This window comes from Bos javanicus, chromosome 3 (assembly GCF_032452875.1).
Source record: "Bos javanicus breed banteng chromosome 3, ARS-OSU_banteng_1.0, whole genome shotgun sequence".
In the NCBI taxonomy this organism is placed as follows: Eukaryota; Metazoa; Chordata; class Mammalia; order Artiodactyla; family Bovidae; genus Bos; species Bos javanicus.
The window spans coordinates 12,467,625-12,495,392 of record NC_083870.1 but is presented as its reverse complement, the minus strand read 5'-3'; the positions used below and the strand labels follow the sequence as shown (position 1 = coordinate 12,495,392).

Here is a 27,768-nt window from a genome sequence, read left to right as displayed (position 1 = left end):
TTAAACTAACCAATTCTCTAAAATTAGCTTCATTATTTTTATTTTAATTAATACCTCAACGATGAACATTGTTTTGCAACCATCTAAGCTTGATATATTTTGGATATTTTAATTTGGATTGAGTGCAGTAGTTTAGATGTTTTAAGTTAAAAATTTGCAAACATAAAGACACTGTATTCAACATCAAATTTTTAATCCATATTTTTCCATGAAGGGAAAGCAGTGATAATTGCCTGATGAAAAGTATATCCTAAGGTACAACCACAGTTTCTGTCTCTAGATGACAGCTTTGGTAATTTATCAGTCCTGACCCAACAACAACCCTGGCTCCAACATCACCATGACTACTTTCTGTTCCAGTTCACAGAGGGAACAAGTGGAGGGGTTGCAGGGTCCCTGAGCTTACCCCTTCACACGTGGCCTCTCTCAAATGAGAAATGCCCTTCTTCCTTCTGGGAAGCTATAGCAGCTTTATTCAGAAACACAGAAGTCGTGCACTCGTTCTGTATCAAGATATTTGCTTCCTGGGGGGTAGAGAAAAGGAAGTTATTTCAGCAGTGCCTCCTGACATCTGTGGCTCCAGTCCAATTTACTCCGCCCTTGCTACTCTGTTCTCTGCCAGCAGTTCATATGCACTGTACTTTCTTCTCCTTTCTAGGCACAGAACACCATCCTGGTAAAAAGAAAAAAGCAGACACCCTGTATAGGCCATCTGAAGTAACATATGGAGTTTGAGATAAGCTGAAGTGTAATTCCTTTCCAAATCAGTAAACTGAGAGTGCAATAAAACTAAACTTTCACTCAGTTCAGTCGCTCAGTCGTGTCCGACTCTTTGCGACCCCATGAACTGCAGCACGCCAGGCCTCCCTGTCCATCACCAACTTCCAGAGTCTACCCAAACTCATGTCCATTGAGTCAGTGATGCCATCCAACCATCTCATCCTCTGTCGTCCCCTTCTCCTCCTGCCTTCAATCTTTCCCAGCATCAGTTCCGTTCAGTCACTCAGTGGTGTCTGACTCTTTGCAACCCCATGAACCATAGCCCACCAGGCCTCCCTGTCCATCACCAACTCCTGGAGTCCACCCAAACCCATGTCCATTGAGTCAGCGATGCCATCCAATCATCTCATCCTCTGTCGTCCCCTTCTCCTCCTGCCTTCAGTCTTTCCCAGCATCAAGGTCTTTTCAAATGAGTCAGTTCTTCACACATCAGGTGGCCAAAGTATTGGAGTTTCAGCTTCAACATCAGGCCTTCCAATGAATATCCAGCACTGATTTCCTTTAGGATTGACTGGTTGGATCTGCTTGCTTGCAGTCCAAGGGACTCTCAGGAGTCTTCTCCAACACCACAGTTCAAAAGCTTCAATTCTTCGGCGCTCAGCTTCCTTCACAGTCCAACTGTCACATCCATACATGACTACTGGGAAAACCATAGCATTGACTAGACAGACCTTTGTTGGCAAAGTAATGTCTCTGCTTTTTAATATGCTGTCTAGGTTGATCATAACTTGCCGTCCAAGGAGTAAGCGTCTTTTAATTTCATGGCTGTAGTCACCATCTGCAGTGATTTTGGAGCCCCCAAAAAATAAAGTCTGCCCCTTTCATACATTGATATTATTCATTCTCTCCACAGATGCTGAATATTTATACTTAAGAAGTACTATTAAGCATGTATGATACAAGGCAGGAGGAGAAGGGGATGACAGAGAATAAGATGGTTGGATGGCATCACCGACTCAGTGGACATGAGTTTGAGCAAGCTCCGGAAGTTGGTGATGGACAGGGAAACCTGGTGTACTGCAGTCCATGGGGTCGCAACGAGTTGGACATGACTGAGGGACTGAACTGAGTGATACAACAGGAAACAAAAGACAGTCTTTGCCCTTGTTGAGCTTACATTCTAGTCAGAAAAGAAAATGTAAACAAATATAACATATAGTATTTCATATATTGATACATTTTATTTTTAAAAGACCAAGATGGAGGAGAGAGTTGCAATTCCTTGTGAGTTCATCAGTCAAGGCCTCACTGATAAGGTGCCCTATAAGCAGAGAAGTGAGAAAATTAAGGGATGGGTTATCTACGGGGTAATGTTCTAAGAAGAGGGAATAGCCAGTGCAAAGACCGTGAGACAACAGTGTGTTGAGTAGTTTCACAGAATAACAAGAAGTCTCCTGTGGCTAAAGTTGAGAGCATGAGGGAAAAGCATTAGGAGATGAGGTCAGAAAAGTATATCTGGATCACTAGATCATGTTGGTAGGGGCTAAGAACACTGCGAAAGCCTTTGTACTCTTTGATTTGAGATGAAAAATCACTGAGAGTATTTTAAAAGAAAACTAATGTAATCATTCTCAATCCAAGTTCAGTTGTTTGATAATGAACATGTAATTAAACAAATATTTGTTCTATTAAGTAATTTGACACTATGATTCAAGAGCCTTAAAATGGTTCAGGCCTACCATTAATGAAAAAATAGAATTACTTCCCTGATGTTCCATTGGTTATTCACCTTTCACTGCAAGGGATGTGGGTTCAATCCCTATTTGGGGAACTAAGATGCCACAGGGCAACTAAGCCCATGTGCCACAACTAGAGAGCCTATGCTCTAGAGCCCATGTTCTGCAACAAGAGAAGTCCCTGTGCCATGAGTAGAGAAAGACTGCACACAACAATGAAGAGCCGTGTGCCACAATGAAGACTCAGGGAAGCCGGATTTTTTTTTTAATGGAATGAAAGATCCCATTCACAAATAGAAAAAGTACACCTAGGTTTCTTCCATGTCCTGGCTATTATAAACAGTGCTACGATGAACACTGTTTATAATAGCCAGGACATGGAAGAAACCTAGATGTCCATCAGCAGACGAATGGATAAGAAAGCTGTGGTACATATACACAATGGAGTATTACTCAGCCATTAAAAAGAATACATTTGACTCAGTTCTCATAAGGTGGTTGAAACTGGAGCCGATTATACAGAGTGAAGTAAGCCAGAAAGAAAAATACCAATACAGTATACTAATGCATATATATGGAATTTAGAAAGATAGTAATGATAACCCTGTATGTGAGACAGCAAAAGAGACACAGATGTATAGAACAGTCTTTTGGACTCTGTGGGAGAGGGAGGGGGGAGATGATTTGGGAGAATGACATTGAAACATGTATAATACCATATAAGAAACGAATCGCCAGTCCAGGTTTGATGCAGGATACAGGATGCTTGGGGCTGGTGCACTGGGATGACCCAGAGGGATAGTATGGGGAGGGAGGTGGGAGGGGAATTCAGGATTAGGAACACATGTACACCCGTGGTGGATTCATGTTGATGAATGGCAAAACCAATACAATATTGTAAAGTAATTAGCCTCTAATTAAAATAAATAAATTAAAAAAAAAAAAAAGAATCTTACATAGAGAAATGGTATCCCTCCAAAGTCGTTGTGAGGAGGTTGAGGACATCTTTTCATGCTCTGTAAGTTGACTCCAGATGTGAGCAGGTTCTCAGTACACATTTGATGACTGAGTTGATGCTGTTATTGAATCACTAAAGAATTGATGATTAATCAGAAAGAGGAAGTGTACGTCAAAATTCATGTTCAAATGTGTTTCAATTGACATTAAATTTTAAAGGCATGATGGACCAAAATGGAAACAGGAGTATAAAATTGATAGAGTTTATTGCATAATGTTGAAAAAAAGAGCTCAAAACTTAGATATCAAATATTAAACAGACATAAAATACAAAATTCAAAACAAATGAAATATAAGAAATTAAAATATACAAAAATGTAATACTCTTTTGCTAATCAAAATATATATTTCATAATTTTAATTCAATTAACTAAGCAAATATAATAAAGCCTCAATTTAATCTTTAAAAAAAAATAGAAAAAGTAACAATAATATACCTAGGAATAAGCCAAGCAAAAAAATAGCAGAACACATGTAAAGAAATCTTCAAATCTAATGAGTAAGGTAACATAAGATGTAAATAATAATGCAAACCCTATTCTCAGGGTCTCAATATAGTAATTTTAATTATTTATGTATTTTAATTATTTATACTTTTCATATATTATTTATGCAGTTATTCATTTATAATTTATATGTAAGTTTAATGTAATTCCAATAAAAATGAAAAAATTATTTTGTCTTTTGTACTAGACAATCTCATTCTAAAGTTCATATGAAGACATAAACCTATAAGGATGGTCAGAGAAATTTTAAAAGAGCAGTAAAAGGTATAAGCCTATGACATGTGAAAGAGCATTTTAAAAGCATCAAGATGAATAAATGAATAAATAAATATCAATAAATATTAAAACCATGGGAGACTTCCTTGGTTGTCTAGTTAAGAATCCATCTGCCAATGCAGGGGACACAGGTTTGATCCGTGGTCTGGGAAGATCCCACATGCTGTGGGGCAGCTAAGCCCAAGCACAGCAATTACTGAGCCTAGAGCCTGTGCTCTGAGATAAGAGAAGCCACCACAATGAGAAACCTTCTTCTCACTGCAACTAGAGAAAGCCTGTACACAACAACGCAGACCCAGCACAGTGAAAAGTAAATAAATTTGTTTTTTTTTTTAAATAAGAATTAATCCACAATAACTTGAAGAATTGAACAATCCACTCTCAGCAACTGATGGAACTATTAGACAGAAAACAAAGATAAAGAAGAACTAGTTGACACCACCAATAAACAGGATCTCAGTAGCATTTATAGAATTCTCCATCCAACAACAGAATGCACAGATTTCCCAAACACTCATGTAACATTCACCATATAGCCTATTTCCTGGGTTATTAAACCATAACAAATCAGAAATGACTAAATCACACATGATAGGTTTTCCAACCATAATAGAATAAAACTAGAAATCAATAACAGAAAAGAAAGAACAAAATCTTTGTAAACAAATTGAAATTAAACAACATACTTGACTTGGCATCATAAAGAGCATCTACAAATCCCTCCAGTAAAAGACAGTATTTCTCTCCCAAGACTGGGAACAAAAACATCACTCTCATTCAAGAATACTGGAAGCCCTAACCACTGCAATAAGACAAGGTGGGAAAACATGCAAACTGGAAAAGGAAAAAAAAAACTGTCTCTATTTGTGAATGTCATGATTGTCTACAGAAAATCCCCAAGTGAAAGTTGCTCAGTCGTGTCTGATTCTTTGCCACCCATGGGCTATATAGTCCATGGAATTCTCCAGGCCAGAATACTGGAGTGCACAGCCTTTCCTTTCTCCAGGGGATATTCCAAAACCAGGGATCAAACCCAGGTCTCCTACTTGGCAGGAAGATTCTTTACCACTGAGCTGCCTGGGAAGCCATCTGGGAAGGAAAACCCCAAGAATATACCAAAACAAAAAAAGCAAAAACAAGCAAACAAAAAAACCTCCTACATTCAATAAATGAGTTCTGTACAATGGATACAAGGTCAATGTGAAAAGCCAACTGCATTTCTATATACTGACAGCAAACAGGTAGAAATAAAAATTTAAAACACATGCTATGTACCTATTGCTACTCCGTTAATGTTTTGGGATTGTTTTTGTGGGTTTTTGTTTGTTTGTGGTTTAATGACTGTCTTTAGTGTTATGTTTGGCTTCCTTTCTCTTGTTTATTTGAGTATCATAATAGATCTTTGGTTTGTGGTTACCATGAAGTTTATATATAGCAATATAATTATTTTAAGTTGCTGGTCTCTTAAGTTCAAATGCATTTTAACAACCCTGCATTTTTACTTCCTGCCACACACACATTTACTGTTTTTGACATCATATTCTACATCTTTTTATTTTGTGTATCTCTTAACCACTCCTTATGGATATAGATGATTTTATGACTTTTTTCATCTTCCTACTAGCTTTATATGTGATTAATTTACTATTTTTACTATATATTTTGCCTTAACCAATGAGATTTTTTTCTTTCATAATTTTTGGATTTCTAGTTGGGACCTGAACATCAGTTTAAATTTGATTTTGGTATCTCTACTCTTAGAACTGGGGCTTTGATAGCCCGTAGTTCAACATGGTCTCATCTTCTTGGACAATATGAATATGACACCTGCTTCTGGAACCAGACTCAGAGCATTTGTCTTTGTCCCTGTACCCTCTCCTGATCATCCTCAGCCCTGGAGAAAGACAGCAATTTCTATTAGTGCAAGAACATCAGAATGTTGAGGAAATTGAATATTACTATAAATATGACCCTGTCATAGTCACTGAGTGCACATGTCTCTCTCCATGTTTATTTCAGGCTAATGGTCAAATCTAGACTATAACCTAGAATACATCATGGCACTCAACTACCGGTCAAATGTACCACAGATTCCAGGCTGACCCTTTACAGGCTGGACTAGACCTTGAGACACCACTCCAAAGGGAAAAGAAAGACTTTGAAAATATTTCTATATTAGCATCAGGAATATGGGTTAGGTGGAAGACAAGAGACCATTGTAGGGAATGCACCATTAGAGACTGCACATATCAGACATAAAGTTTGTTGCCTACAGTATTCCTAAAGATTCTGGGAAAGATTACTTCCCTCTCAAAGTTCCCTAGAACATGAAAGCAGATTACTTCACTTTTAACTGGATATTTTCCTTGAAGATCCACAGTCCCTCTGCTATAGTAGGTATGACAGACCGGCCGAACAAGGTTCAGTGTCAAGAGAATTGACTTACTGCCTTCATGACTCTTCATTTTCCTGGCAATCTCCTCCATACTAGAGACATAGAGGCAAGACAAGTAAACATTTACAAAATTTCTCAGAGTGTTGCAAGATTTAACTTTTGAAAAGTTCTGCCTGTACTAATTGCCCTGGTGGCTCAGGCGGTAACAAATCAGCCTACAATGCAGGAGACCTAGGTTTGATCCCTGGATTGGGACGATCCTCTGGAGAAGGAAAGGGCAACCCACTCCAGTTTTTGTGCCTTGAGAATCCCATAGACAGAGGGGCCTGGTGGGCTACAGTCCATGGGATCTCAGAGTCAGACATGACTGAAATACTAACACTTGCATACCAATTGCACAAGCTTCAACTCCCAGGGTTCATACATTTTCATGAGTTCCCCCTCCTCTTGGTTCTTATAAACCTCTGGGTACTGTGGTACCATAAGACAGAGAGCTGTCAGATGCCTCTTTCCGTGGCCATTGACTGTCCAGAACCTTTTGCCAAAGGTTACAGACATGAGCTTTCCTGTTCTCTAATTATGACTGTTGTGAGAACATACTAGTCACTGCCTCTGACATTTGCCTATTCTCTTGGTTTTAAGTGAGGCTTTCTTCATCCAACCTGGGAGGATCAAGACATCTATAGAGAAAAGGATGCATGTAGAGCTGGAGGATATGCAGCTAAGAGATGCTTCAAAATCTCTTTTTCCCATCTGGGCATCCTCAACAGGAAGGATGAAGGATGCTCTGGAGAACAGGAACCATGGCAACTCTGAAACCTTACAAGTCCTATGTTCTCTTATTTGGATAAAGCAAACCTGGCAAAAGCAAACCAGGTTTCCTTTCATGTCTCAAAATTCTAATTCACAAAGAGAAGAGCAGCTTTTACCACCCACTGAGAAAACTGTATTTTTCAGGAACTAGTCCTTTGTATAACAGTCCATCTTTCTTTTGCCAAGCCTTTGTGCTGCATAGCAGTAGGCTAGTGGCTCTTAATCTGATGTTCCTGGATCTTTTATGAAAGTTTTGAGGCTCCCAAATTGTCTGAAAAGGCTTGTACCTTTGTGTCTTTGTACATTTGAGAGGATAAGTTGTATGTATATTATAGCAAGATCTCAAAGAAGTATATGTAATAATGAACATCCATCAAGTTTGTAGTTCATCTGCTGCTTAACTGTCATGTCTTACTATTAAATCCTTGATTCATGGTTGGAATATTCCGGTGGCATGTTTCTTCTCTGCCTCTGATTCTGTCATTCATTCCTATCTTTGTCACATAATCTTGTTCTTTCTCAAACATTGCTTTGACTTAACCCACCTTCATATACCTACTTCTGAATGAAAGCTTACCCAGAACAATTATTTGCCAGCCTCCTGGAGGCTGAAATGTCAAAGACATCATAAAGTAGAACGTGTATGTATCTATATGGACAGAATTTCTTTGTTACCCTCTCTTCTCCCCTATATTCAACAAAGCAGGCCTGGAGTCTGTGCCCTCAGATGCTGCCTGCTCCAGCCTCCTTATACCTACAGGCTGCAAACATAAACAAATTTAGCAAAGAAAGGCCTGTACCCGGTAGCTTAGAGAAGCTCTGGCTTGCTTCAACTCTTATGCACACATCTGTGTTCCAAAGATTGACTGACTTGTGGAAAAGGAGCTGTAAATTCGCAAAGACTTCAAGCTAAAAAGAGCTACATTTGGGAATCTGGATCCGAAATTGTATCGAAGGAAGTAATCAAAAGAACGTGACCAGCAGTTGAGCCGAGACCTGGCCCTGGGCAATCAGAAGCTCTTCACGCCCTCCTCTGTGTTTGAAGTTCCTTCCTTCCCACTGTCGTTAGAATGAGAGCTGTTTTTTCAAGGACGTAGCCTTGACAGAACAATGTGCTGTTGATAGCATCTGGACAGTATACAGACTGAACCCATTTATGGTGTGTTTATTTAAAAAAAAAAAAAAGATTTGGGGGAAGGTGCGGAAGTTTACTCATCTTGTAGCCACCCAAGATAAGCCTTATGAGTAAGTTCTCTTGCTTGTTAAACCTGCTGCCTAGCAATCTGGAGTGATCTGCCTCTTTCTTCTGTCTCTCCTTGCCCTCTGTGCATGGGGGCCAGTTTGTGTACCAGCAATTGATGAGCCAGCCAGGACATCAAAGTGGCCTTGGGAAACAGACATCCATGGGGGAAATCCTGAGTTGGCCAACGACCTCTATGTGTGGAAGGGTGGCTCCTGTGTTAGGTGTTGTGTGGACTGCCAACTGAGTAGAGGGGTCCCCAGAAAATGCCAGCTGCTTTAACACATTTGAGAAACTACACGTAGTGAGTACACTGTGGCAAAGAAGAGAAATGAATGGCTGCTGCAGTAGAATGGCCGCTACTTGGGCAGTTCTGTGCCCACCAATGCCCAACTAGAGTTAGAAAGCCTGAGTTAGGAAGCTGGGATGCGAGCTGAAGTTAGGAAAAGTTGTGCTACTGACCACTGCCCTGCTAACCTGGGGCTGGCAGACAGGGCAGAAGAAGAGAATAATCAGCTAGAGACCTTAGCATGCTGCTTTACAAAGCTAGGAGGGCACACGTTGCCACAGATTAAGGTCCGAGTGCTCATGACAAAGCCTGATTAGGATGCTAAGAGGTAAAAATCTCTGTGAAAGTGATCAGAACAAAGGGGAGGATATTATGATGATTGACAATAAAATGGATGGAGCTCCTCTTGCCATCTGAGCCCTCATACAAAGGAAAATTTTAAATAACAAGTATTCTAGACTTCTGATAATAAACAAATATAGTCCAAAATATATAGGAGGAAAACTTTCATTCTTTCTCTATCCACTTGAAGTTGTAAATATTATCTTGTCTTTTGAACATTAATGTAAATACCTCAGGAGATAACTAAAACACTGCCCAACACAATCCAAAGACAAAAAAAAGAGGTGGACAGAATTTTTGAAATACAGACTGCTATAGAAGCTCCCTTGCCCAAAATATAATTCACAGCCTCCATAAGATTATTCATCAATCTTAAAAGTCTTTCCCCAAAGTACTAATAAAAAGCATTTGTCATATAAGTGGGTACCTGATTCATGGCTAAAGTTTCTGAATAAAAAATGTGGGGTCTATGTTTAAATTTCTGTGTATGGTTACATTTATCTATGACTATATGTTACGTATATGTGATATTTTTCTATCTCTGAAGAATAATGCCAAAATTATTTTATACAGGATTTCCCTGGTGGTCCAGTGGTTAAGATTCTGCACTTCTAGTGATTCCACTCTGGCAGGGGGTGCCAGTTTGATCCCTGGTAGGGGAGCTAAACCCCACATGTCATGTACAATGCAACCAAATTGCCTTCATGTGGAAGGGACAACAACGGACTTTTCAAGTACTTCCCCAAGGTTACCTGCACTTCCCCACATCATGTCATGGACTGATAACCCTAGATCCATCCCTCCTTTTCTTCCTCATGTCAATAAAATGGGCCCATTATATTAATGATGTAATGTTAACACATGTGAAGACATACATATGCTGCAGGACACCCTGAAAATTTTGCTGAACATCTTCAAGACAGAGGCTGCAAAAAATTCAATGCCCAGGCACTATCACAATGTTCTGAGGAGTTGTTTGCTCTGTTAACAAGCATACTGTCCAGGAGCTATTATTGATAAGATGCAACCCTATCAAACCTCTAAGAATGTAAAAGAAATGCAAATTTTTGCAGAGATTTGGGGTTTGGGGAAAGTTTTCACTCCCCTCTGGCCGGTGTCTCTGTCACTTATACTGCAGAGTAAAGAGAAAGCACATGGGGAGCTGGAGGTCAGAACAGAAAGCTACCTTTCTAAAAAGAGTTTTCAGTTATTTGTTTGGCTCCACTGGGTCTTAGTTGTGGCATAAGGGATCTTTAGTTGCAGCATGTGGGATCTAGTTCTCTGACCAGGGATCCAACCCAGACCCCCTGCTTTGGGAGCTTGGAGTCCTAGCCACTGGACCACCGTGGAAGTCCCAGCAAGCCATCTTTGAGAAGGCAAAAATACTACTGCTGCTGCTGCTGCTGCTGCTGCTGTTGCTGCTGCTAAGTCGCTTCAGTCGTGTCCGACTCTGTGCGACCCCTAGACGGCAGCGCACCAGGCTCCCCCGTCCCTGGGATTCTCCAGGCAAGAACACTGGAGTGGGTTGCCATTTCTTTCTCCAATGCATGAAAGTGAAAAGTGAAAGTCAAGTCGCTCAGTCATGTCCTACTCTTCATGACCCCATGGACTGCAGCCTACCAGGCTCTTCCACCCATGGGATTTTCCAGGCAAGAGTACTGGAGTGGGGTGCTATTGCCTTCTCCGGGCAAAAATACTAATTGAAACAAATTAAAGCTCTGGCCATCTCCCAAACAAGGCTACTGAAACAGTTAGATTGTATCTCTGACTCTGGAAGCTGTGGCAGAGACAACAGGAAACAGTGACCCTAGGACTCTGGAAGGGGCAAGAACCAGACTGACTCCCTCAGAGCAACAGCTCCTAGCAGTGTACATACCAATCTTCAAGGTACAGCAGCTCACAAAGGAACACAGTAAGAACTTCCCTTCCTATCAAGGGGTGGATTAAAAATATGTTTCATCAACCCACCTCTGCCATGACTCAAACCTGCACTTCAGATAAGCAGCAGCCTATTTTCTGGGTGGTGCAATGGTAAAGAATCCACCTGCCAATGCAGGAGACGCAAGAGACATGAGTTCAATCCCTGGTTCAAGAAGATCCTCTGGAGTAGTAAACAACAACACTCTTCAGTACTCTTGCTTGGAAAATTCCATGGACAGAGGAACCTGGTGGGCTACAGAGCTCTGGTGAGGTAGCACAGAGTCGGACACAACTAAGCGCTTGCACACACACATGCAGAGCTTATTTTCAGCCAAGGAGCACCCTACCTGCCAGTCCACTGTCTCTAAAAATGCAGGTGATACCAGGCCTTGTGGTGGATATTCAGTTCAGTTCATTTCAGTCTCTCAGTCGTGTCTGACTCTTTGCGACCCCATGAACTGCAGCACGCCAGGCCTCCCTGTCCATCACCAACTTCCAGAGTCTACCCAAACTCATGTCCATTGAGTCAGTGATGCCATCCAACCATCTCATCCTCTGTCATCCCCTTTTCCTCCTGCCCTCAATCTTTCCCAGCATCAGGGTCTTTACAAATGAGTCAGTTCTTCACATTAGGTGGCCAAAGTATTGGAGTTTCATCTTCAATATCAGTCCTTCCAATGAATATTCAGGACTGATTTCCTTTAAGATTGACTGGTTGGATCTCCTTGCAGTCCAAGGGACTCTCAAGAGTCTTCTCCAACACCACAGTTCAAAAGCATCAATTCTTTGACACTCAGCTTTCTTTATGGTCCAACTCTCACATCCATACATGACTACTAGAAAAACCATAGCCTTGACTAGATGGACTTTTGTTGGCAAAGTAATGTCTCTGCTTTTTAATATGCGGTCTAGGTCTGTCATAACTTTTCTTCCAAGGAGCAAGCATCTTTTAATTTTATGACTGCAGTCACCATCTGCAGTGATTTGGGAACCCAAGAAAATAAAGTCTGTCACTATTTCCATTGTTTCGCCATCTATTTACCATAAAATGATGGGACCAGATGCCATGATCTTTGTTCTTTGAATGTTGAGTTTTAAATTAGCTTTTTCACTCTCTTCTTTCACCTTCATCAAGAGAATTTTTAGTTCCTCTTTTCTTTCTGCCATAAGGGTGGTGTCACCTGCATATCTGAGGTTATTGATATTTCTCCCAGTAATCTTGATTCCAGCTTGTGCTTCTTCCAGCCCAGCGTTTCTCATAATGTACTCTGCATAGAAGTTAAATAAGCAGGGTGACAATATACATCCTTGATGTACTCCTTTCCCAATTAGAAACCCATCTGTTGTTCCATGTCCAGTTCCAACTGTTGCTTCCTGACCTGTATACAGATTTCTCAGAAGGCAGGTGAGATGGTCTGGTATTCCCATCTCTTGAAGAATTTTCCAGTTTTGTGATTCACATGGTCAAAGGCTTTGGTGTAGTCAATGAAGCAGAAGCAGATGCTTTTCTGGAATTCTCCTGCTTTTTCTAGGATCCAATGGATGTTGGCAATTTGATCTCTGGTTCCTCTAGCTTTTCTAAACCCAGCTTGAACATCTGGAAGTTCACAGTTCACATACTGTTGAAGTCTGGCTTGGAGAATTTTGAACATTACTTTGCACGTGTGAGATGAGTACAGTTGTGTGGTAGTTTGAACGTTCTTTGGCATTGCCCTTCTTTGGGACTGAAAGGAAAACTAGTCACTATAGAGTCTCCAAATACCACACTGTCTATGTCTGTGGTAGCCCCTGCAGCCTATAAAGAGAGAATGAAAAAAATCCCACCATGCCTGTTACTCAACTGCCTGGAAACAGACACAAACCACAGCAGCCAATGGGCTAGGCTTGAGCAATTTGGCTGGTGATTACTCATGAACCCGGGCCATTAACCCCTATTACTGACATTAGGCTTTTCTATTGGAGAAGGCAATGGCATCCCACTCCAGTACTCTTGCCTGGAAAATCCCATGGATGGAGGAGCCTGGTAGGCTGCAGTCCATAGGGTCGCTAAGAGTCAGACACGACTGAGTGACTTCACTTTCACTTTTCACTTTCATGCATTGGAGAAGGAAATGGCAACCCACTCCAGTGTTCTTGCCTGGAGAATCCCAGGGATGGTGGAGCCTGATGGGCTGCCGTCTATGGGGTTGCACAGAGTCAGACACGACTGAAGCGACTTAGCAGCAGCAGCAGCAGCAGCAGCAGGCTTTTCTATAGGGATTAACCCTTGGTTTGAACAACGGAAAGCCCAGGGATGGATGATCATGAATATGCCCTTGTTGGTCAGGGGATGTGGAAAGGGAAAGACTTTTGGGTTCACAAGAGCCTAGGCCATCCTCACTGTCTTCCACATCCCAACTCATAAGAGGCTGACACCCCCTGATGATTAGGAAGCTGATGCCCTAGCTTAGGTACAAGCCCTAGCAACTGCCCCTTCTGTAGATACAGCAGATTGAGTGCATAAAAAAGGGTGCCCACCACAATGTCTGGGTAGGGTGGCATCGTGCCAAAGATGCCAGGTTGCCTTTAAAATACAGCAACTTGGCTAATACAGTAACAGCATGTTTTGTGTGCTCTAAAAAATATCCAAGACAACTGCCAAAGTAGTCTGGAGCCATCCCCCAGAATTCCCAACTGGTGAGGGACTGACAAATTGGTCATATTGCCCCCCTCCCTCTGAGCAAAGATTCTAAATATGCCTTGTTTGTTTGGTAAACTGTGTCTGGCTTAACTCAAGCTCTTTTCTATTGCCAAGCAAACCAGGCTACTACCATTAGAAGACTGAAGAAACAGCACCATATACAGGTACACTTGTCAAACAGACATTTAGGGTACATTTCAAAAGTCATGATATGGAAGATTGAGAAAAAGAACCTGACATTTAATGGAGGTTCCATCTCCCCTATCACCTGCAAGTTGCAGGTTAATTTAAAAAGAGAGAGAGAGAATATTAAAACAGCAGATTAAATTACTAACAGGTAAAACCACCTCGGCCAGGAAGACTAAAGTCATGTCCCAGGCTTTAATACATTTGAATGCTCAACCAGCAGGGCCTGCTGCCCCATACACTAGACTGAGGAGCCCTGCTGAGGCACCAAATACTCTGAAGGTATGGAAATCATGGGAAACAGACACCAGATCAATGAGCTATGCTGCTGAGAACACCAAGCCCCATGACACCTGGGCAAGGAATTGTCTACTGGAATTTTCCATGGAACATCTGTTACTGGGCCCTTTCCAAAATCTTGGACAGCAATATCATAGAAATAAATATGGTCTCCATAAGATTCCTAGGCATGCAAAGCTTTTTCTTAAAAGAGATAACTTATGCAGAATAGAGAAGGCAGAAGAAAGATAAAAGAACCAGCTCCCCCAGTAAAAAGGGCAAGCTCCTTTTATAACAAAAGGGAGAATCTGTCTCATGAACACTGGCGTTTTCCAGAAATCATCAGATTTCTTTGATCTGAAGCAGGTGATGCCAGGGTGGCTTTCAGGAATAGGGAGCAACACGTCTATGAGAGGAAAGAAATACATGAGACTTTACTGCAAGAAAGTACAGGAACAGATAAGGTTAAAATCTATAGTTGAACTTCCTGTTTTATGGCAGCTAAGTATACTTATTAGTGCAACAGAAATAAAGCTAATTTTTTTATTCCTGCGAACCTAGCTTTTTGTCTCTAGGACTTGGGTCCCCAGAGCCTTTGTTCTTTAGTTTCTAAGGCCTGTTTGGGTCAAGGCATTCCCTGGTCTTTTTGAAAAATGGCTGTACTCCTGTCTTTCTGTCTCAGTCCCACCAGGATGAATGAGTTACTTCACAGCCTTGGGGAACTACTCAGTCTCCACTGGGAGCCTATTGTCCCACTACAGACAGGACTTGTTGAAACACATTATACCTGGAATGGGATACACCCTTTTGAGAAAGGAGAGAAGGCAAGAGTTCTGTTCCCACGTATTTTGCCCTCAGACCATCTCCTCAGGCCTGACTACCACCTCCCCCAGCGCACAACCAAGTCAAGTTCCTAGATACCAATTTCATTCTCCTCAAGGTCAGATGGCCAGGTTCTGTTTTCCATTTTGTAATCATGTGGCCACTGTCTGTTCCCTCCATTGGTCTGGAGGACATTATAGCATATATATAAGTCCTTACAAACTTCACCCAGCAAGTCTTAAATGACAGCCAGCAAAGCCTGTCCTTACTGAACCCTGAAATGCTCTCAATAGAAGAGAAAAGCTGCCCTCCAAAATAAAATGGTCTTGGACATTATTATTGCCTCGCAAGGCGAAATTTGTGCCATGATCCACAATGTTGTACGTTCATAGCTGATATGCTAATGTTATCATCTTTAAACCATATAAAAACACAAGTAAACACTCTGAGTGATCTGACCCTACCCTGGGGGAATTAGTAAATTCATGACTTCGATCATAGCCCTGTTAGTGGAAAAAACTGTTACTTGTGTTAGTAATCATTATCCTGATTTGTGTTTTCTCTATTACTGCCATGGTATCTGACTCTGGTGTAGCCAGATAATGGCCAAACAAGCCACCTCCAAGCTGGTGAGACCCCTTGCTGACTACTCAGGGCACACTGTGCAAGAAAGGCTGTATGAGATTGTAAGAGTCAATCTCCAAAGGTAAAATGTTAATGGAAGTAATCAGAGCACACAACTGTCAGTGACCCAAGAACTGGACTCAGACAATTGTAGGCTCATCACTCTTCTCTGTGTTCCCACAGTGGGAGCCATTTTCAAGGACACAGCCTTGAGATAGCCGTGCAATACTGAGATCATATGGACAGCGTACATGTCTGAACCCAGCTAAAGCCTCTAAATAAACTCTTAAAATGTGGTTCAGTTCAGTTCAGTCACTCAGTCGTGTTCGACTCTTTGCAACCCCATGAATCGCAGCACACCAGGCCTCCCTGTCCATCACCAGTTCCCAGAGTTCACCCAAACTCATGTGCATCGAGTCGGTGATGCCATCCAGCCATCTCATCTTCTGTCATCCCCTTTTCTTCCTGCCCCCAATCCCTCCCAGCATCAGGGTCTTTACCAATGAGTCAACTCTTCGCATGAGGTGGCCAAAGTACTGGAGTTTCAGCATCAGTCCTTCCAATGAACACCCAGGACTGGTCTCCTTTAGGACGGACTGGTTGGATCTCCATGCAGTCCAAGGGACTCTCAAGAGTCTTCTCCAACACCACAGTTCCAAAGCATCAGTTCTTCGGCACTTAGCTTTCTTCACAGTCTAACTCTCACATCCATACATGACTACTGGAAAAACCATAGCCTTGACTAGACGGACCTTTGTTGGCAAAGTAATATCTCTGCTTTTTAATATGCTATCTAGGTGGGTAGATAACTTTCTTTCCAAGGAGTAAGTGTCCTTTAATTTCATGGCTGCAATCACCATCTGCAGTGATTTTGGAGCCCCCCAAAATAAAGCCTGACACTGTTTCCACTGTTTCCCCATCTATTTGCCATGAAGTGATGGGACCAGATGGAATGATCTTCATTTTCTGAATGTTGAGCTTTAAGCCAACTTTTTCACTCTCCTCTTTCACTTTCATCAAGAGGCTTTTTAGTTCCTCTTTACTTTCTGCCATAAGAGTGGTGTCATCTGCATATCTAAGGTTATTGATATTTCTCCTGGCAATCTGAATTCCAGCTTGTGCTTCTTCCAGTCCAGCGTTTCTCATGATGTACTCTGCATATAAGTTAAATAAGCAGGCTGACAGTATACAGCCTTGATGTACTCCTTTTCCTATTTGGAACCAGTCTGTTGTTTCATGTCCAGTTCTAACTGTTGCTTCCTGACCTTCAGGTTTCTCAAGAGGCAGGTCATAGGTGAGTGCAAAAATCACTTACTTGTGGCCACTCAAAACAAACCTCATAAGTTCCCTTGCTTATTAAACCTGCCACCTACCAATCTGGAGTGGTCTGCCTCTTTCTTCATCTATCCTTGCCTTCTATGTGTGAGGGCCATTTGGAGGAACCAACAAAGTCCTAGTGAAGAAGTGTTCATTTGCCTTGTTTATTCCATTGTCAATATTCCTTCCTGGTATGGCTTACAAGATAATAATATTTAGGTTTTGTCCCCACCTAAATGTCTTTTTGGTCTCATCTCAACAAAACACTCAACAATACACTGATAGCATCAAGTGGGGAACATGGAAAAAGAAAGGTTTTTGCTGGGAAGGAGCTTCTAATGCTGGTATAATCTACCCCCACTTCCATTTAGGTCTCTACAAATTATTCTCCACTTGAACCACTTTCATCCCACCCTGGATTCATTGTCAGCCCTTCCTGGCTGCTCTGCACCCTGGCTTGCTGACCCCTGCACACTACATCAGTCAGCCCCACTGACTTACAGTTGGACTCTATCAATAGAAGAGAGAATGCTAAGTGAAGACAGGGCAGCAGGGAGAGGTCAGGGCATCCCCTCTCCCCTCAGCCTCAGTGCCTCATCTCCAGCAGTAGCTGCATCCTCCACAGTCACAGCTCTGCCTGGTGGCCCCTCCTTGGTGATTCCAGTTCGCATTGGGCTTTTTTAACTCTCCTTCCTCCCCTTGCATCTTCAGTACAAGGGCTGTAACAGTGTCCCACTGTGATTGGCCTTGGGGTGACTCATCATCTTTAGTTTGTTATTTCAACCCTGTCCACATCTCTATAAGTCAGTCCTTTCATTAAAGCCTCTTCTTTTAAGACTAGTTTGAGTCTATTTCCAGCCTGATACAAGAGCTCTCTTCCAAAATTGATACTTGACCTTTGGAATGTGAGGAGACAGATGTGACCTGTCCTGTGGGTGTTAAAGCCCAAATTACTGTAAAGTAATTTGGGGCTAACACCTCAAGGTTAATGCCACAGAGTGTATTACTTTTTCAGTTCTGCTTGTATCTGTCTGGAACATCTCATGGGCAGAGATGACTTGGGTTGGGCAGAATTTGTATCTTCCTGAGTTCCTGGACTGTATAATACCATTTAATACCATTCTAATCCACCATCATTTTTAACAAATGCTTATTATTTCTTCATGTGGTAAAGCAGATCTCCAAAGAGCAGCATCCATGTGGTGTTAGCATGGTATCACAGTATTAGGAATTGAATAACAGACCATGCATTCTGAGTGGTAAAAGGGATTTCTCTTTCAAAAAGACCATGCAGGTAATATGAATTTTAGCAGTCCCAGAATTAAATCAACAGTCACTGCAGAGTCAAAACAAGTTAGACAGCTTCTCTAGAGGGACCTTAGCTACATGGTGAAGGCATCTTACATTTTAAGGAGCATTTCTAATCAAAACACACATATCTGAGCAAGTCTGTAAAGAAGAATATTTAGAAACTTCCCTCGTAGTCCAGTGGTTAAGAATCTGCCTTTCAATGCAGGAGACATGGGTTTGATACCTGGTCAGGGAACTAAGATCCCGCATACTGCAGGGTGACTCAGCCCACACACAGAAACTACTGAGTCCGAGTGTTCTAGAGCCCACACACCACAACCAAGACCCAGCACAGCCTCCACTCCTCAAAAAAAAAAAAAAAAAAAAACCAGAAGAACAACATTTACTTTCTCAGCATATGTGGGGTCGGGGGTGAGGACAATGCTGATTGTCAAACAGAGAGATTTCCTACTTCCTTTTTTTTTTTATTTCTATAAAATAAAACCTGAACCACAGTGCCCAATCCTGGCTTCACAGTCCATGGGGATAGACTGTGGATTCTGCTCTGGGACCTGAGCTGCACCAGTCACTGGGAGAACTTCTCACCTCCAGCCTCATGTTCCTGTGGCCTTTGCTTCTGGTCCTTGGTGGGTAGGATGCTGCAGCAGGATTTGGGGACAGCTGGGGAAGAACCGGGCTTCCCTCATGGCTCAGAGGGTAAAGAATCTGCCTGCCAATGCAGGAGACCTGGGTTCGATCCCTGGGTCAGGAAGATTCCCTGGAGAAGGGAATGGCTACCCACTCCAGTATTCTTGCCTAGAGAATCCCATGGACAGAGGAGTCTATGGGCTACAGTTCATGGGGTAGCAAAGAGTTGGACCCCACTGAGTGACTAACACATACACACGGCAGAATCACCTGTACCTGGGCACCCAGAATCTCTTCTTCTGCTGCTAGAATTAGTAGCAATGGGCTTCAGTTTCTAACTCAGGACCAATAATAGGTAATATGCAAATGAGTACTGATGAGCAGGGTTCCCAGGAAAAACAAAGGACTGTGAGTTTCTTTTCCAAATACTAATGCCTTCTCCCTTTGTTTAATAACCATTTCTACTTTGATCTCTAACAAAATTGGAAAGCTTCTTAAAAGGACATCAAAGGAATTTTCTGTTAGGATAAATTTTATTTCTAGCCCATTTCAATCCTCCTCTGCCGCCAACCCCACTTCTACTTCAAATTACCACATTTTTGGTTAAACTCCAACTTTCCTAGACTTAGGTTTTGGAGAGGCTTCAATACTTGCTACCCAGAGATGAAATTGTGTTTTTTGCTGATTAATATGACTCGTGTGTATGCATGCATGCTCAGTCGCTTCATGTCCGACTCTTTGAGAACCCATGGACTGTAGCCCACGGGCTCCTCTGTCCATGGGATTCTCCAGGAAAGAATACTGGGAGTGGATTGCCATGCCCTCCTCCAGGGAATCTTCCCCACCCAGGGACTAAACCACCATTTCCTGTGTCTCTTGCATTGCAGGCACTCTTTACCTCTGAGCCACCGAAGCCATGACTCTTGTATATGGATGCAAATACAGTACTAGATCCAAATAGGGGAAAAGGGAAACAGTGTCAAGAGGACACCACCATTTCCTTCCCGACCCTTCCTGGTTTGTGTGTTGCCACCAGGCAGGCAATGTATCTCAAAATAAAACAAAACAAACAAAAATCAGTCTTAAAAAGAGAAGGTGGGAGAGGAGATAGTAAGTCATGAAACTGAGAATTTACTTGCAAAATAACCAACTTCTGGTAAAGGAGATGGTTTGTGTTTACAGAGTGTTTTTTGTTACAAAACAAACATTCAGTTCTATAGGAATGTTGTGAAGGTAGGAAGGGGAGATAGAAGGGAAAATAGAGGAACTGAGGGAAGGAGGATGGAAGGGAAGGGAGAGTAGGGGTAGAGGGAAGAAGGGATAGAGGAAAGGGGAAAAGAGAATTGTTGGAAATATTTTTAGAGAGTTATAACCTTTTTTTAAAAAGATCGTGATTCTGGTCTTATAGTAACCTCTCTGACTCTATTCCCCCACAGCTCCTATCAGCGTGCAGTCAGGTGAGTTACTCTTTTGGTGGTGTTGTTCTTTTAGATCTCTAGGAACCATAGTTACTCTGCTATGCAAGGAAGATACCACTTCCCCCAGCCTCTTAGGTGAGGGTTTTGGAGATCAGGGCTTGGACTGGGGTGAAGAGAACACAAGGCCAGTGTCTCACCCTGGTCCCAGCCGGGGCAGGAATGCTCCGATGTCACATTCATCTTTGCTACCTGCCTGCTTGATGGGCAAAAGACCCTACCCTGACACTCCAAGGCAATGAATTCCTCTCCCTTTACTATTAAGCCCTGGGACAGGAAAGAATTTAATTTATGAAGGGAAAGCAAATCATGCAATGTAGTATTGGGAAAATGTTCTCCTGGTTTCATCCACAGGAGTTCAGTCGCCTCCAACAGAAGCACTAGAGACAGTGATGGAAAATATTTATAATAGAAAACCAGTGGGCTAGGGAGATGCTGTGCAAAAAAACAAGAACTTCCCTCAATCTTATATTTGGATTGCAAACTACCCATGTCTAACTTGTTTTTCTTTCTTTTTTTAAATTAAAATTCTAATGTAATGAAAAAGAAAGTTTGCCTTTATATTAACCTGGAAAGTTACACTTCCTTCTTTAATGATTCCTTTGAGAGAGTATTTATCCTGCTATAGGGATGGAAAGTGATACTTATAAATCTAGTACTTTTATATCTGATGATATACATTATATTTTGTTATTTTAAGCAAAAGTGTTCTTAACACATTAGAGGGTCTCTGAATCAGCTTCATAGGATCCACGGAACTCCGTGAAATTATAGTATAATGTGCACATATGTACAATTGTACCTTCCTCAAAGGAATGGCATGCATGCATGCTAAGTCACTGCAGTTGTGTCTGACTCTGTGTGACCCTATGGACTGTAGCCCACCAAGCTCCTTTGTCCATGGGATTCTCCAGGCAAGAATATTGGAGAGGGTTGCCATGCCCTCCTCCAGGGGATCTTCCTGACCCAGGGACTGAACCCAAGTTGCTTATGTCTCTTGCACTGGCAGGCAGGTTCTTTACCACTAGCGCCATCTGGGAAGGCCTCAAAGGAATGGGTCTGTAAGTAAACAGGGAAAAGGGTCCAATCTTTGTCCCAGACTCTGTGTAACCTGTAGTCACATTTCTTATCTAACTCCAGCTGTTGTCAATATTACCAAGTTGGTCACATAAATCTTATTTTTCAAATATTTCTTTAATTAAGTTTTAATTTCTGTAATCTTCACTGAAAGTGAAGTGAAAGTGAAAGTCACTCAGTCATGTCTGACTCTTTGCAACCCCATTGACTATACAGTCCATGGAATTCTCCAGGCCAGAATACTGGAGTGGGTAACCTTTCCCTTCTCCAGGGGATCTTTCCAACCCAGGGATCGAACCGAAGTCTCCTGCATTGCAGGTGGATTCTTTACCAGCTGAGCCACAAGAAAAGCCCAAGAATACTGGAGTGGGTAGCCTATCCCTTCTCCAGTGGATCTTCCTGACCCAGGAATCAAACCGAAGTCTCCTGTGTTGCAGGTGGATTCTTTAGCAACTGAGCTATCAGAGAAGCAAAACCTTGCCCAGTGTTGAGGAAGAAAACTTTTGGTCTCCAGAAGGCATTAAGACTTCTTTCTCTTTATCAATACTTATGACTCCCACCATCCACTCCAACCTCCTAGCCTAATGGTGGGGCTTTTGAAGTAGCTAAAAAAATATGGAGTAATCATCTCTGAACTTATTTGATCATTTTGTTCTATCAAGAAAAAATTTTAAGCATGTACCTTTAATGTATTATATATATGGTGGTGGTGGTGGTTTAGTCCCTAAGTTGTGTCCTACTCTTGCAACCCTGTGGACTAGTCCACCAGGCTCCTCTGTCCAAGGGATTTCCCAGGCAAGAACACTGGGATAGGTCACCTTTTACTTCTCCAATTATATAAATAGAGATCCCTATACTGACTGTGAATGTTGTAAAAAAAACAAAAACAGAAAATTTAAAAGATGAGAAAATGTTTATCATAATATGAAAGCTTTCTCTCCACCTCCTTATGAATCCCACTTTGCATTTTTTTTTTAATTGAAGTATAGTTGGCTTACAAATTTGTTAGATTCTGGTTTTCAGAAGAGTGATTCAGTTATACATATACATTCTTTTTCATGATAAGTTATTACAAGATATTGAATATGTTTCCCTGTGCTATACAGTAAACACATGTTGTTTATTTTATATATAATGGTTTGTATCTACTAATCCCAAACTCCTAAGTTATCCTTTTCCCCCTTTCGCCTTTGATAACCATAAATTTGCTTTCTATGTCTGTGTCTGTTTCTGTTTTATAAATAAGTCCATTTGTATCATATTTTAGATTCCACATATAGGTGCTCTATAGTATTTGCCTTTCTCTGTCTGACTTATTTCACTTAGTATGATAATCTCTGGGTCCATCCACATTGCTGCAAGTGGCATTATTTCACTCTTTTATGACTGAGTAGTATTCCACTTATAGTGGAGGACAGGGAAGTCTGGTGTGCTACATTCCATGGTGTTCCAAAGAGTCAGACGCAACTTAGCGACTGAACAACAACAGCTACAGTATTCATTGTGCGTGTACATCCATATTAATATGCATATACATGTTCTTTATCCATTCATCTGTCAATGAACATTTAGGCTGCTTCCATTGCAAACAGTGCTACTGTGAACATTGGGGTGCAAGCATCTTTTTGAATTGGAGTTTTCATTAATCCCACTTTGACATCACGATCAAGTGTCGATCTTGACATCACGAGACAAGACACTGAGACCTAGCACTCCTTCCCTCCACCATCAACTCATGGCTGAAGGGGTGAGCTGGCAGACAGCCTAAGAAAACCCTCTCAAGGGCAGTCTCTTTTCCCACTCTGTTCCTTCATGTATGGCACTGCCTGTCTTTACACTGAAGGGGAATGATCCAAAGTTCAGACCGGGGATTAGATTTTACATCAGAACAACAAATATTTTCCCTGCAATTTATCCCAATGTACTACAATATCCCAATGTACTATGCCAAAGAATTGATGCTTTTGAACTGTGGTGTTGGAGAAGACTTTTGAGAATCCCTTGGACTGAAAGGAGATCCAACCAGTCCATCCTAAAGGAAATCGGTCCTGAATATTCATTAGAAGGGCTGATGTTGAAGCTGAAACTCCAATACTTTGGCCACCTGATGTGAAGAACTGACTCATTTGAAAAGACCCTGATGCTGGGAAAGATTGAAGGCAGGAGGAGAAAGGGATGACAGAGGATGAGATGGTTGGATGGCATCACCAACTCAATGGACATGAGTTTGAATAAACTCCAGCTGGTGATGGACAGGGAGGCCTGGAGTCCTGCAATCCAAGGGCTCAAAGAGTTGGATACGACTGAGCAACTGAAATGAACTACAATCCCAAATTGATTTTTAAACCTGAATTTCTAGTTCCACTGTCAACCAAAAAATTTTCCCCCAAAGAAGCCTAAGGCTTCAGGGTTGAATCACAGAGCACTGTGGTGGTTGACTCCCCCTTCTTTCTGCACAAACTTTCAGGCAATAGTTTCTTGCTCCTCTCCACTGTATGGTTTGTTTTCCCTCCTGGGGCAGATCCAAAACACCAGGCTGTTCGTGCGCTCTCTAGTGACCACTCTCTTTCGTGGGGATGCAATGATCTGAACAAGTAGAGGAGCCCACTTCTCTTCTCTTAGGGATCATCCAGATGCCTCTGAAAAAAGCATCCAAGTGGGGAATTATGAATATTGAAGCTGTAGATCCCAGGGCTGATATCTCAGTGGCTCAGATTGTTTCATCCAAGGAGAATGACAAAGGGAAGCTTTTTGAATTGTACTCCTGGGCTGAGCCTCTAAGGAATGACAAAAGCAAAGGTTAATTATGGCTGCCACAGGGATATGAGGTCACCTTGAATGGATATTAGGGGATGTTAAGTGGAACTGTTTTAAATCCATATTTATTCCAGAAAAGTATTGGCACCCAGGGGAAAAAAAAAGGGATCAAAATATTTTTAATAGACATAAAGCTATTAGGATGTTTGGAAGACAAAATATGTCACTAAGTGAAACACAGCTCACCTTTGCTGAGCACAAAAGCCAAGAGACCCAGTAGGTCCCAAGGGACCTATGGCTGCCCAGCTTCTTGTACATGAGTTTGCACTATCCCTCCACCTTATGAACAGAAGTTAGAGGGCTGGGATGGGAGTGGGGAGCCTTGGAATCATAGAAATTTTTGCATCTTTTGCAGACTGGCTGAGTATCGATATGCCATACTATGCCTATGAAGGAGACCAGGTGGTGGTGAGGTGCTCTGGCAGAGACAATAATAAAATAAAGAGACTGACGTTCTACAAAGATGGAGCTTGGCTACCCGCTTATTATAACACCTATATCATTTCAAATGCAAGACCCAGTGACAGCGGCTCCTATTACTGTAAGGCAAAAAGGAAAGTGTTCTTATTTATAGATGACACAGAACAAACAAGATCTGCGTGGCTCACTGTCCGAGGTGAGGGTCTCACTGTTTAAGTGGACGAGACTGGGAAGGAGTAGGGCCTGTGTGGAAGGAGCAAGGTGCAGAGCAGAGAAGACCACCCAGGAAGGGAGAAATGGTGGGTGGCTCTGTGTCCTGGAGTCTGGGCCTGTTTCCTGCTCACTGGGGCTGAAAAGGCACTTCTCCACAGGAACTCTATACCTCACTGACTGGTGGCCTCTGTTTAATTCTTCCCTCCAGAGCTGTTTCCAGCACCTCAACTGACAACCAGACCCTTGCAACCCACTGAGGGAGCCTCAGTAACCCTGTCCTGTGGTACCCAGCTCCCTGCTGACAGATCAGAGACCCAACTTCGCTACTCCTTCTACAGGGGTGGCTACACCCTGAGGTCAGACTGGGACTCACCAGAGTTTTGGATCTCAGAAATATGGAAAGAAGACTCAGGATATTACTGGTGTGAGGCAAGGACAGTATCTCACAGTGTCTCAAAGCAGAGTCAGCAGTCCTATATACAAGTGCAAAGTGAGCATTGGTACTGGGCTGCTAGGTTGGGTGGGCAGACAAGAACTGTAGTTCCCATTCAGATCTGTGTTCTTCATTTCAACTGTGCTGCCTCTATGCCTGTGGTTGGGGGACTACAATGACTCAATCAGGCTCTGCTTTATTAACTGCTACCATGGCATCATCTCCCAACAGTTCTGCTCTCCCTACCAGAAAAAACATATATATATATATATATATATATATATATATATATGATGATGATGATAATGATGATGTGAGAAATATCAATAAGAATCCTCAGCATTTATTAAAAGTTTAATAAATATTAACCTGAAACCAAGCTGTTATATTCAATTCAGAACCCCTCTGATGCTCAGAAATATTTGCAGAGGGAAAGACTTGTAGAAAGTTTATCAAGTACTAGGAAGGCACTGATCAGAGCAGTTTTATATTTAGTCCTCAGAGTAACCCTGTGAAGTAGGTGAAAATTATAAAGTGGATATTATGTCATCCTCACTTTACACATGAGGAACTGAAAGCACAGAGCTGTTTGGTGGCCTGCCCCAAGGGAACCCAGCAAATAAGCGGCACAGCTGGAATCTGAACCCAGGCACCCTGGTATCTCAACCACATCAGTGGAGAGTAGTACCAGTAAGAGCCACCATTTGCTGGACATCTTCAGTGTAACAGGTTCTTTGTACATGCATGCTGTTTCATCTTCATGAGAACACTATGAAGTTAGTATGATTATCCACACTTTACTTTTGAGAAAACTGAGGATCAGAGAGATTAACTAATCTATGAAGATCATGCAATGAATAAGTGGTGGAAGTGGGTGGGGATTCCCCTGTCAGTCCCCTTCCCATCACTCCTGCTGTCCTGAGTTTATCTGGAAATGAGGAAGGAGGAAGATCACTAAGGGCTGTGGTCATTAGCAAAGGCTAATGAGTGCAGAGGAAGTGCAAGTTGGAATTTTTACAGCATTCAGGAGCAGGGTGATCCTACCTGAGGGCCTTCAGCATGTACCCTCCCTGATAAAAAAAATACTTCTCTGCCTAAACATCCCACCAGCTCCGCCTGCCATAATGCTCAGCAGGTGGTACCAGCCTCCCCTCCAGGCCCTCATCCTTCTGCACCTGCAGAAGAGTGTATCTTCAAGTCCCATAAAAAGTGCCCCTGTCCAACATCCCAGCCCCATCCTCCTCCCATCATGCCCTCACCTGTCGTCCTGTGTTCACACAGGAATCCCGGTGTCTGGAGTGCTTCTGGAGACACAGCCCCAGAGGGACCAGGTGGTTAAAGGGGAGACGCTCGTCCTTGTCTGCTCTGTGGCCAAAGGCACCGGGAAAACCAGGTTCTCTTGGCACAGAGAAGGCACAAGAGAGAGTCTGGGGCAGAAAAGTCAGCGCTCCCAGAGAGCAGAGCTGGAGATCCCCGTTATCCGGGAGAGCCATGCCGGGCGCTACTACTGCACAGCTGACAACGGCTACGGCCTCATCCAGAGCGAGGCAGTGAACGTCACTGTGAGAAGTAAGTAGCTAGTTCTCCTAATTAGCCGGAGAGTCCCAACTGCAATTGGTTTCCTTCTGTGACAGTGAGGATGTTCCAAGGATAAGAATCAGGGCCGTGAAGAGGTTAGGAAACCATTAACATGCTAGGATTGTTATTGCAACGATGGTGGCAGCGGTAGCAGTGACAACAGGGGCAGAAGAGCCGAAGGACGATGGCAAGGGGAGACAGGAAGAAGGCTATGAGGCTCGGTCAGACGTATGGTCTCCAGAATTCCTCCCCGGAAATTGTCAAAGCGCCATAGGGAACCGTCTCTGCAGCGTTAGATCAGAAGGTGCCATAGTGGGAAGAAACCCCAGGGCTTGAGAGGTACTGTGTGGATACCGTGAGAATAGAGAGAGTGGGTTATAAGTCTGGGCCCGCACAAGAGACCTTCTCTGATGAACCGCCCTTTATCAGTTCCAGTGTCACGTCCTGTCCTCACCTTCAGTGTTCCTGGGGCCCAGGCCTTGACTGGGGATGTGGTGGAGCTTCGCTGTGAGGACAAGAGAGCATCTCCCCCCATTCTGTACCGGTTTTATCATGAAAATGTTCCCCTGGGGCACACCTCGGCGCCTTTTGGAGGCGGAGCTTCCTTCAACCTAGCTGTGACCGCAAGGCATTCTGGGACCTATGCTTGTGAGGC

General features: G+C 42.6%; 1 long non-coding RNA gene across 1 annotated transcript; it reads right to left on the bottom strand.

Moving 5' to 3' along the window:
- Positions 1–175: 175 nt before the first annotated feature.
- LOC133238931 (uncharacterized) lies at positions 176–27,750 on the bottom strand. Its single transcript, XR_009733684.1, has 3 exons — positions 27,568–27,750; positions 3,413–3,546; positions 176–673 (listed from the first exon to the last, which is right to left on the bottom strand). It is a non-coding gene; the product is annotated as an uncharacterized LOC133238931 (long non-coding RNA).
- Positions 27,751–27,768: the final 18 nt, after the last annotated feature.